Consider the following 10,249-nt stretch of genomic DNA (forward strand, 5'->3'; position numbering starts at 1 on the left):
AAAACTCATCAATAGGGATTTCATCCAATTCTTCACCATCCAATTTCAACCTACTAAGATTATCAGCAACTACATTTTCAGCTCCCTTCTTATCTCTAATCTCCAAATCAAACTCTTGTAACATCAGAATCCACCTAATGAGCCTAGGCTTAGCCTCCTTTTTACGGAGCAAATACCTGATGGCTGCATGATCTGAAAATATAACCACCTTTGAGTCAATAATGTAAGGTCTGAACTTTTCCAATGCAAAGACAATTGCTAAAAATTCCTTTTCAGTTGTTGCATAATTTGTTTGAGCCTCATCCAGTGTTCTACTAGCATAATAAATAGCATAAGCCTTTTTGTCCTTTCTTTGACCAAGAACAGCCCCAATTGCATAGTTGCTAGCATCACACATAATTTCAAAAGGTAGGCTCCAATCAGGTGGTTGCATGATTGGTGCAGTGATAAGAGCTTGCTTCAACCTGCAAAAGGCATCCAAACACTCTTGGTCAAATATAAATGGTGTATCATTACTTAACAAATTAGACAAAGGTTTAGCTATTTTAGAAAAATCCTTGATAAAGCGTCTGTAGAACCCGGCGTGTCCTAGGAAACTTCGAATTCCCTTGACATTGGTAGGAGGGGCCATCTTCTCTATCACTTCGACTTTGGCTTTATCAACCTCTATTCCTCTGTTAGACACCAAATGTCCAAGCACTATCCCTTCCTGAACCATGAAATGACACTTTTCCCAGTTTAACACAAGGTCAGTATCTGCACATCGCTGCAAAATTTTAGAAAGGTTAGCCAAGCATATATCAAATGAAGATCCATAAACAGAGAAATCGTCCATAAAAACCTCCATTATGTCTTCAATGAAATCTGAGAAAATTGCCATCATGCACCTTTGAAAAGTGGCTGGTGCATTACACAACCCAAATGGCATCCTTCTATAAGCAAAGGTTCCATATGGACAAGTAAAAGTGGTTTTCTCTTGATCATTTGGATGGATAGGGATTTGAAAAAAACCTGAATATCCATCTAAATAGCAAAAGTAAGAATGCCTAGCTAGTCTTTCCAACATCTGATCAATGAAGGGAAGTGGAAAATGATCTTTTCTAATGGCAACATTTAATTTTCTGTAATCTATGCACATTCGCCAACTAGTCACTGTTCTGGTGGGAATTAATTCATTATTTTCATTTTTGACCACTGTACTGGGCTCACCCAAGTACTATCTGAGATAGGGTAAATGATCCCTGCATCAAGCAACTTCAAAATTTCCTTTTTAACAACTTCTTTCATATTTGGGTTCAACCTCCTCTGATGTTCAATAGATGGTTTACAATTTTCTTCCAGACTGATTCTATGTATGCAAAAGTGTGGGCTTATTCCCTTAATGTCATCTATGGTGTATCCTAAGACTTTCCTAAATTGTCTCAACACTCTTAACAACTTATTAGCCTCTAAGGTACTCAAGTTTGCATTTACAATTACTGGATAAGTGTTATTAGTGCCAAGAAATTCATACCTGAGCTGAGAAGGAAGTTGCTTAAGTTCTACCTTAGGTGCATCTTCTTCCTTGAATGATGGTTGCTTAGTTTCTGCTTTTTCCTTTTGTGTGAGTTGAAAAACTGGAGCAGAAATGAATGGTGGACTTCCCTCTAAGTGTCGAGCATATACAGCTACATGAGGGTTGTCATAATCTATGCCTCCTCCATGAACTAAACAATTTTCAAGTGGATCTTCTGGATATTTCTTTCTGAAGTGTTCTTCAACCAGCTCATCAATGATATCAACTCTCAAGCAAGTATCAGCTTCAGAATGATGCTTTTTCATAGTGTTATTAATATTGAAAACCAATTGCTCTTCACCAACCCTAAGAGTCAGCTTTTCTCCTTTCACATCAATCAATGCTCTCGTGAGCTGTGAAAGGCCTTCCCAAGATAATTGGAATATTAAAATCTTCCTCCATGTCCAAGATGACAAAGTCAACTGGTATGTAGAATTTCCCAACCTTCAAAGGCACATTCTCCAAAATCCCTTCAGGATACTTAATTGACCTATTAGCTAACTGAAGAGAAATGTGGGTTGGTTTAAGATCTCCCATGTTGAGCTTCTCATAAATGGAAAGGGGCATAAGGCTAGCACTAGCCCCTAAATCACATAAAGCTTTTGTAGAACATGATTCCCCTATGTGGCATGGAATTGAAAAACTCCCTGGATCCTTGAGCTTTGGGGGAAGTTTCCTTTGGAGGATAGCACTACATTCTTCTGTCAAAGCTACAGTTTCATCATCTTCAAGTTTCCTCTTGTTTGAGAGAATTTCTTTCAAGAATTTTGCATAAGAGGGCATTTGTGAAAGAGCATCAACAAAAGGCACATTTATGTAAAGTTTCTTCAAAACCTCTAAGAACTTCCCAAATTGCCTATCAAGCTTGGCTTTGTGAAATCTTTGTGGAAAGGGAAGCTGTGGCTTGTAGGGTTCAGGAGGTATATATTTCTCTTCCTTCTCTTCAATTTCCTCTTTACATTCTTCTGCACTCTCTTGTTTTTCACTCTCATCGGTATTTTTCTCATTTTCTCTCTTCTCATCATTTTCACTCTTCTCATGTTTTTCACTCCCATCATTATTTACAACTTTCCCACTTCTTAAAGTAATAGCTTGACATTGCTCTCTTGGGTTTTCTGGTTGACTTGGCAGTTTTCCAAAAGATTTAGCACTTGAGGAAGATGCTTATTGTGCAATCAGGTTTTCCAAAGATTCGTTATGTGTTTGCATCTGCTCCACCTTGCTTTCATCTCTCTCATCTCCTCATCATGCTTATTTTGGTTAGCAAGAATCATTGCAATAAAGCTTGATGGTGGAATTTCGTTCTTGCTGTTTTGGTGGAGGGTTCATATTTTTCTGCTGAAAATTAGGCAGTGGTTGCCTATTTTGCTGATATGGAACTCCTTGTTGCTGATGTGGTTGAAAATTCTGATTTTGAACTTGATTTTGCTGATTTCCCCATGAAAAGTTGGGATGATTCCTCCAATTTGGATTGTAAGTTTGAGAGTAAGGATTCCCCATTTGCTTGTTTCCATAATTACCAACATATGCTGCTTGTTCTCCATAATCTACTCCACAGCTGGTAGTTTCCTCTGCGTAAGCCACTTGTTGTGAACTTCCAGCTGATGATGTTGAACTAACCAACATACTCAAGTCTTCCATCTTCTTAGCCAAAACATTAGTAAGTGCATCAAATTTTGCATTAATCATGTTGAATGGATCAAGATCATACATTCCAGCAGCTTGCCTCTTTTGAGTTTGAGCTGGTCCTCTTGGACTACTCCAAAGATGAGTATTCTTTGCAATTTTCTCCAATAGCTCATAAGCTTCATCTTCATGCTTTATAATAAATTCTCCTCCTGTTTGAGCATCAATAATTCCTCTGATTGCAGGAGTGACATTTGTGTAAAAATTCTGATTTATCATCCATTTTGGAATGGCATGATGTGGGCATAATCTCTCTAATTCTTTCCATCTCATCCATGACTCATAAAGAGTTTCATCTTCTCTTGGTCTGAAAGCTGTCATTTGATTCCTCAATTCTTGAGTTTTTCCAGGTGGAAAATATTGTGCAAGAAATGCATCAGTGAGTTGCTCCCAATTTGTGATGGAGTTGTGAGGTAAAGAATCAAGCCAATCCAATGCTCTATCTTTTAAAGAGAACGGGAATAGCTTCAATCTTGCTGCATCATCAGACACTTCAGGTTGTTTTTGCATGTCACAGATCATAGCAAACTTCTTCAGATGTGTGTGTGGATTTTCAGAAGGATGACCTCCGAATTGAGAATTTTGAATCATTTGAAGAACTCCAAAATCCATCTTGTAACTATTTGCATCATTCCTTGGTCTTGCTATGCTCTCTCTTAAGTCATCAAAACGTGGAAAAGCATGATCCATCATACTTCCCCTAGGCAGATTAGCATTAACAACTTCTTCACCTTGGGCTGCATTTTCGTTGTTTCGATCATTTCCAGCATTACCAACACCAATTCTAATCCTCTCATCAGCCATGTCTGCTTCTAATTCAGTTTCTCTCAATGCTTCTTTCCTTTTTCTGGTTTTTTTCTTGTTGGCCTTACAAAACTTTTCAATTTCAGGGTTGAACAATAAGGATGTGTCACTTGTGCTTCTAGCTCTTCTCATAAAAGATTAAAAGTACCTGAAAAAGAACAAACAAACGCAAAATGAAAAGATAACAAAGATAAAACTATAAACAACTAAAATAATCAAAAATTCAATATTAAACAAACAACTCCCCGGCAACGGCGCCAAAAACTTGATGCGTCCCTACCGCAAGTGCACGGGTCGTACAAGTAGTATAGAAAAGATATCGATCCCACGAGGAGTTGTGTTAATGATTGAATTTTTGATATAAAAAAGTTGAGTAAATTGAAATATTTTTGAAATTAAAGTAATGAATTGATGGGTAATGGAGTATGAAATCTAAATATGCAAAATTAATATTCTATTCAACAATGTATTAATTAAACTAGAATTGCATCAAATTGAAATAAGCAAGTTCAAATATGGCAATATTCAAAATGGCAAGTAATTAAATTCGATTAGAAATTAACAATGGTAAAAAGGCGATTCCGGAGTTCGGGATTTCATATTCGAGCTATTTTGGGATTTAAATCGGTTATCCAATTTTATGAAACTTATGGGTTTTAAGGAGATTAATTCTTAAATCCTTTGAATTCCCTTTCGAGTGAGACAAAAAGTGCCTTAATCAAACTAATCCTACTTTCGTGGAGTTAGAATTAATTAAGACTCATTAAGTTCTTTAATTAATCTGTGAATCCTCTTAATCCTTAGCCTATTTCTAGGTCTAAGTTAATTAAGTCCAATTTCTTGATTATCTATCACAAGGCCTTCTCCTTTCGGTGCTTCAACCATGGATTAAGAACATCACTTAATGGGATCCTACACTAAGCATGTCATTAAGCATACAAGAAATGAATAAAACTCATTAAGACCACAAAATATGGATTACCCAATCAAAATCCACAAAATATCTCAAATATTACAACCCTTACTCCAGAATCAAAAGTAAACTACTCACTATCCATAATGCTTACAAGATATAATGAGTTTAAATGGAAATAAAGCTTTAATCTAAGCTAAGAAGTAAGAAATTAAACACTAGAAATGTAGAAAAATGTAAGGAAAGAAAGAAATCTGCAAATCTTGGTTGAAAATGGTGTGGAAGGTGAAGGTGACTCTTCAAATTCCGCCACCCTCCTTTCCTTTTCTGCTCCTTGTCTCCTTCTCTAAAATGGGAAAATGAGACTATTTATAGCATTTTTCTGACATGGAGCCCTAAAATGGTATGTTCTAGGAGGAATTATTTGAGGGAATCTCCTGCCAGCTCATTAATGAACTCTTTATGGGACTGCATAAGTGGACTGCATAAGTTATGCACTCCCTTATGCAGTTTTCGACTGGTTCTGAGTCACTTATGCGAAACTGCATAACTTGGTGCATAGGTTATGCACAATTCCGTGAAGGTGCATAAGGGAGGCGAGAATGTGCATAAGCTATGCAGTCTCCTTATGCACATTTCGGTTGGTTCTGGAACAGTGATTTTTTTCTCCTTATGCAGATCTGCATAGCTTATGCGGCAAGTTATGCACAATTTGATCAATGCATATTTCAGCTTGAAAACTTGTTTTTGACATCTTTGGCTGTAGAAGACACTCCTCAATGGCAAAATTCTCTTCAGTCCTTCAAAAACACCATTTTTCCTACAAAACAAAGTAAAAATTACAAATTAATGCAAAATTGACAACTATGAAAAACTAACTAATTAACTAATGAAATTAGCTAAAAATGACTAATAATCAAATAAAAATGGTTATAAAATTAGACCTAAATGACTATGCAAAATGTATGCATCAGTATAGGTTAGGAAAATTGATCAAGTTCGAGATGGGTCGGATTGAGTTGAATTTGGGAACAATTGTCATCCCAATCCTTAGAGATGATTATAGGAATAAATCATATAATAGGACTATACACATGTGAATAGTTAGAATAAAAAGAAAAATATATCCATAGAAATAGGACTCGCCTCAATAAATAAAACGCTAAAAAGGAAATCTAATTCTAAATAGAAGCCAAAAACTCTGCAACAGGAAATAAAAGGAAAAAAATTAAAATCAAAGAAAATTTTATATTAAAGTAGGAGTTAATAGATTTATCACTTTTACCTCAATAGGAATTTCTAAATATTTAAAGACTTAAAAAATTATAATGAATGAAAATAATCCTATTTATTGATTATGTTTTTCTTTTATGATTCGATAAGAATTTGGTTTTGTTAGTAGTATGCCCTAGAGCATATCATTTAGCATGTATCTTGTACATATTTTATTAATAAATGGCATTTCCACTTTTCCGTTTATATAATATATTTATGTGTAATAGAAAAGGTCCATTGATATTTTGTTAGAAATATTATTCTTAAGTTGTTAAGAATATGAGTGACAATATTTCTAGTACAAAGTATCATAAATAGGTTCACAATCGAGGATACTTCATAATAAGGAGATCACTTATCCAGAAAGATTGTATTCATGTCTGTTCCCAAGTTATTTATATGAGATATAAATAAGATGGAATGGTGAGTCTCATGCCATATAACAAATATGATAGGCACTTATAAATGATAAGTAGGCCGAACCTGTGACACTTATGACAAGCACATGGAGTTTACTCTTGTCAATATTTTGTCATAAATCATATCAGTGCATATAATCTTTAGACCTGAGATAGCACAGTTATCTTGTATATAGGTAGTTTGAGTTTGATACTGCTTTCATACTTGTACTATGTATGGGTATATGGGCATCTGTTGGCTCCTACTAGTTATATATGGAGGTAGGTGTTGATCAAGATGGAATCTGTTCCTCTAAGTAAATAGAGATAAAATCTTATGTTCATTTAATTGTTCTTGATGTTTCAAGTTCCTGGCCAGGACAGATAGATTTATTCAGAAAAGAGTTTCTGATGAGAAAATCTTTTTAATCAAAAATTGGAATTAAAAGAGAACATAATATTCATAGCAAATGGAGTTTGACATAAACCATGACTCAAGCTTGAGTTCGGATTTTGTAACAGAGAGATTCTAGTGCATGGTAACATATGATTATAGGTTCATTTAAGGTAAACCTTATTACTAATTGGGTGGCCATGGCATGCTATGCTAGGTGTTAACCATGGTCTATGAGGTTCATAAAATGATTTAGAGAAATCATTTATGGTAAGAAAGAGTTCTGATGATATTAAGAGTTGATATCATGTCTCATTGCCAATTAGTGATGAGCCTAGTAAGTTACACACATACACAAGTTATCACCTATTTAAATGTGATTTAATTAATCAATTAAAGAGTTTAATTGATTAATTAAATAGGTTTGGTTTGCAATTAAATTGCAAAGTCCCTAGCATGACTTGAAACCAAATCTAGATTATTAGATGTGTAGTATAAATTAAATTTGTATTTAAAATGTTTAAATATGAATTTAATTAATGAGAAATTAATTAATAGAGATTAATTAATTAATTTATATTTGATATAAATTAATTAGAAGAAGAAAAATAATTATTTTGGGTTAAGAACTCAAAATTAAGACATAGGGGCATTTTGGTCATTTCATAGTGTGACACGTGGCACTATGAGATGGTGACACATGGGATTACACATAAGCTTGCCAAATGTTTTTTTAATCATGTAAGATGATTAAAATCAAGATTAAATATAGGTTTGACACTTGGCACAATGTGATTGGGTCACTTAAACCTAGAGCTAATCAAAGGGTGACATGTGGCAAGGGTTTAATGCGTTAACCTAGCTATTTAAGTGTTGTTATGAAAAGAAAAAAAACAACCAGCAGCCACTCCTCTCCTTTGTCACGCCATTTTGAGGCTTTTCATCTATTCTTCTTCATCTCTCATCAATTCAAAGAGATTAGCCATCAATCTCTTGAATTAAGAACACTAGAAATTGTTTCTAGTATCCTGTTTACATCTCTAATCTCTTAAAAGGCAGAACTTAAATTTCTAATTAATAGAAAAAGCTTTAGAAGCTGTTCAAGGGCTGCCATAGGTGTTCTTGGTGTGGACAAGCTAGAGGGACAACATCTCGTGTCCTGAAGACGAATCTCAAAGGCGCAGACACACTGTAGTGCATCAAGAGGTTAGTGTAATCGTTCTTGATTTAATCAAGGGTTCTAAAATTAATCTAATTAATTTTAAATCTTAAATGGCAAATACAGATCTAAAAACATATTAAAAGAGTTTTAATATGTTGTTTATCATTGAAATCAAATAGATAAAAATAAATCTTGCATGATGTATGTGACCCTAGGTGAAAATTTTTGAATTCAATGGTATAAACTTGTGTTTTTCACGCTTCTGTTCCTTCAATTGGTATCAGAGCCACTGTATTTGCCATTTAGATTGATGTTTATATGATTTAATTGTGTGTTTGATCATGAGATCAAAAGTTCATTGCTAGTTACAAAGCCAAGGTGGCGGCACAAATGATTAACACCATGGTGTGCATGGTTGATGCACCGCAATGAGGTGCAAAGGTAAATGGATGGTGAATGTGCAATTGTTGTATGATCTAAGATCCATTTTATATCTAATTAAATTGTTTAATTAGAATTTTTATCACATAATTAAATTATGATTCAAATCAGAATTTTAAAAAATTGTTTGAATGTGATTCAAATCTGAATTTTAAAAATTGTTTGAATGTGATTCAAATCTGAATTTTTAAAGTTGTTTGAATCATATTTAAATCTGATTTTTAAAATTGATTGAATAAAATTCAAATCTGATTTTTTAAAAAATGTTTGAATGTGATTCAAATCTGATTTTTTTAAAAAAATGTTTGAATGTGATTCAAATCTGAATTTTTAAAGTTGTTTGAATGTGATTCAAATCTGAATTTTTAAATTTGTTTGAATGAGATTCAAATCTGAATTTTTAAATTTATTTGAATCATATTCAAATCTGGAATTTTAAGTTGAATATGAGATATTCAATTTAATTTAAGTATGCATGTTTTATTTAATTGTTAAATAGTGATATGCATGATGGATTATCATGGACTATAAAAGACCAATGTGATTGGATTTATTTCTTTTATGTTTCTTTGGGATTGTAAATTAATTAATTTAATTTAATTTATTTTGGGCATGTATTATTAAGTTTGTAATAATTTTTGGGTTGTAATTTCATTTATTTAAGTTCTTGTAAATTTGCCTTGGTATGCCAAGGATTACTATGTAATATTGGATTGCAAGAAGTTCAACGAGGTCAAGAGCATTGGTGGGACCAGTGGGAGGAATTCAAGATCAAGTATTGATTATGTACTCCTTCAGTAACTCTTGTAAAATAAATGACTGAAATGCACCTAGGAATGCCCTGATTCAATTCTTGGTGGCTCAGAATTAAATCCCTTAGAAAGTCCATGATCATACCATATTTACTGCTTATCCATGAATGCATGAGATGTATGAGAATGTATGCAATTATATGATATATGCATGCTAAATGGATAATGTGCAAAGTGAGACCTTAATAGTAATTAGGATGACTATAAAATCTTCCAAACAAATGATTAAGTTGGAAATGCTATAATTAAAGTAATTATAACATAGGCCCTCCATTAGGGCAATTATTTTAAGAAATTTTAAATAGTTGCATAAGATGCAATTAATTTAAGAGATTTTCTTAAAAATAATTGTTAAGCATGAGATGTTGTAAATATGTAAATGGTTTGGTGGCCAATATTGGATGTACCTGAGGACATTAAAATTATTTGCATAATTACTGGCTCAATGGGATCAACTTAACTAATGCAAGATAAGTCAATAATGGATGTACCTGAGATTTTGAGCATTAGGGGCTAGGTAAAAGATTGAACCTCACATGAGATGTGATGGGTAAGGAGTTGCTCACTTATAGTTTATTGTAATTCTAATAACGGATGTACCTGAGGATGATCAATAGAATTATAAGAATTCAATCACCCACTAGAAATCCATCCAACTAGGATTTCCGTTTTCTACTTTGGAAGTATAGGATTCGCTAAGTTAGTGGGAGAACCAATTTGATTAAAAGACCATAATCATTTTGGTTAATTAAATGATACATTTACTAATTAATCAGTTATTTTCAGCTTAATTTTCTGATAAAAATGAG

At 33.5% G+C, this 10,249-nt stretch overlaps 1 non-coding gene across 1 annotated transcript; it reads left to right on the forward strand.

Annotated features, from left to right (window-relative positions):
- Positions 1 to 3,470: 3,470 nt before the first annotated feature.
- LOC131177820 (small nucleolar RNA R71) lies at positions 3,471 to 3,577 on the forward strand. The gene has a single exon (XR_009147098.1). It is a non-coding gene; the product is annotated as a small nucleolar RNA R71 (small nucleolar RNA).
- The last annotated feature ends 6,672 nt before the right edge of the window (positions 3,578 to 10,249 follow it).

The sequence above is a fragment of the Hevea brasiliensis genome, unplaced genomic scaffold, assembly GCF_030052815.1.
Source record: "Hevea brasiliensis isolate MT/VB/25A 57/8 unplaced genomic scaffold, ASM3005281v1 Scaf9, whole genome shotgun sequence".
Lineage (NCBI taxonomy): Eukaryota > Viridiplantae > Streptophyta > Magnoliopsida > Malpighiales > Euphorbiaceae > Hevea > Hevea brasiliensis.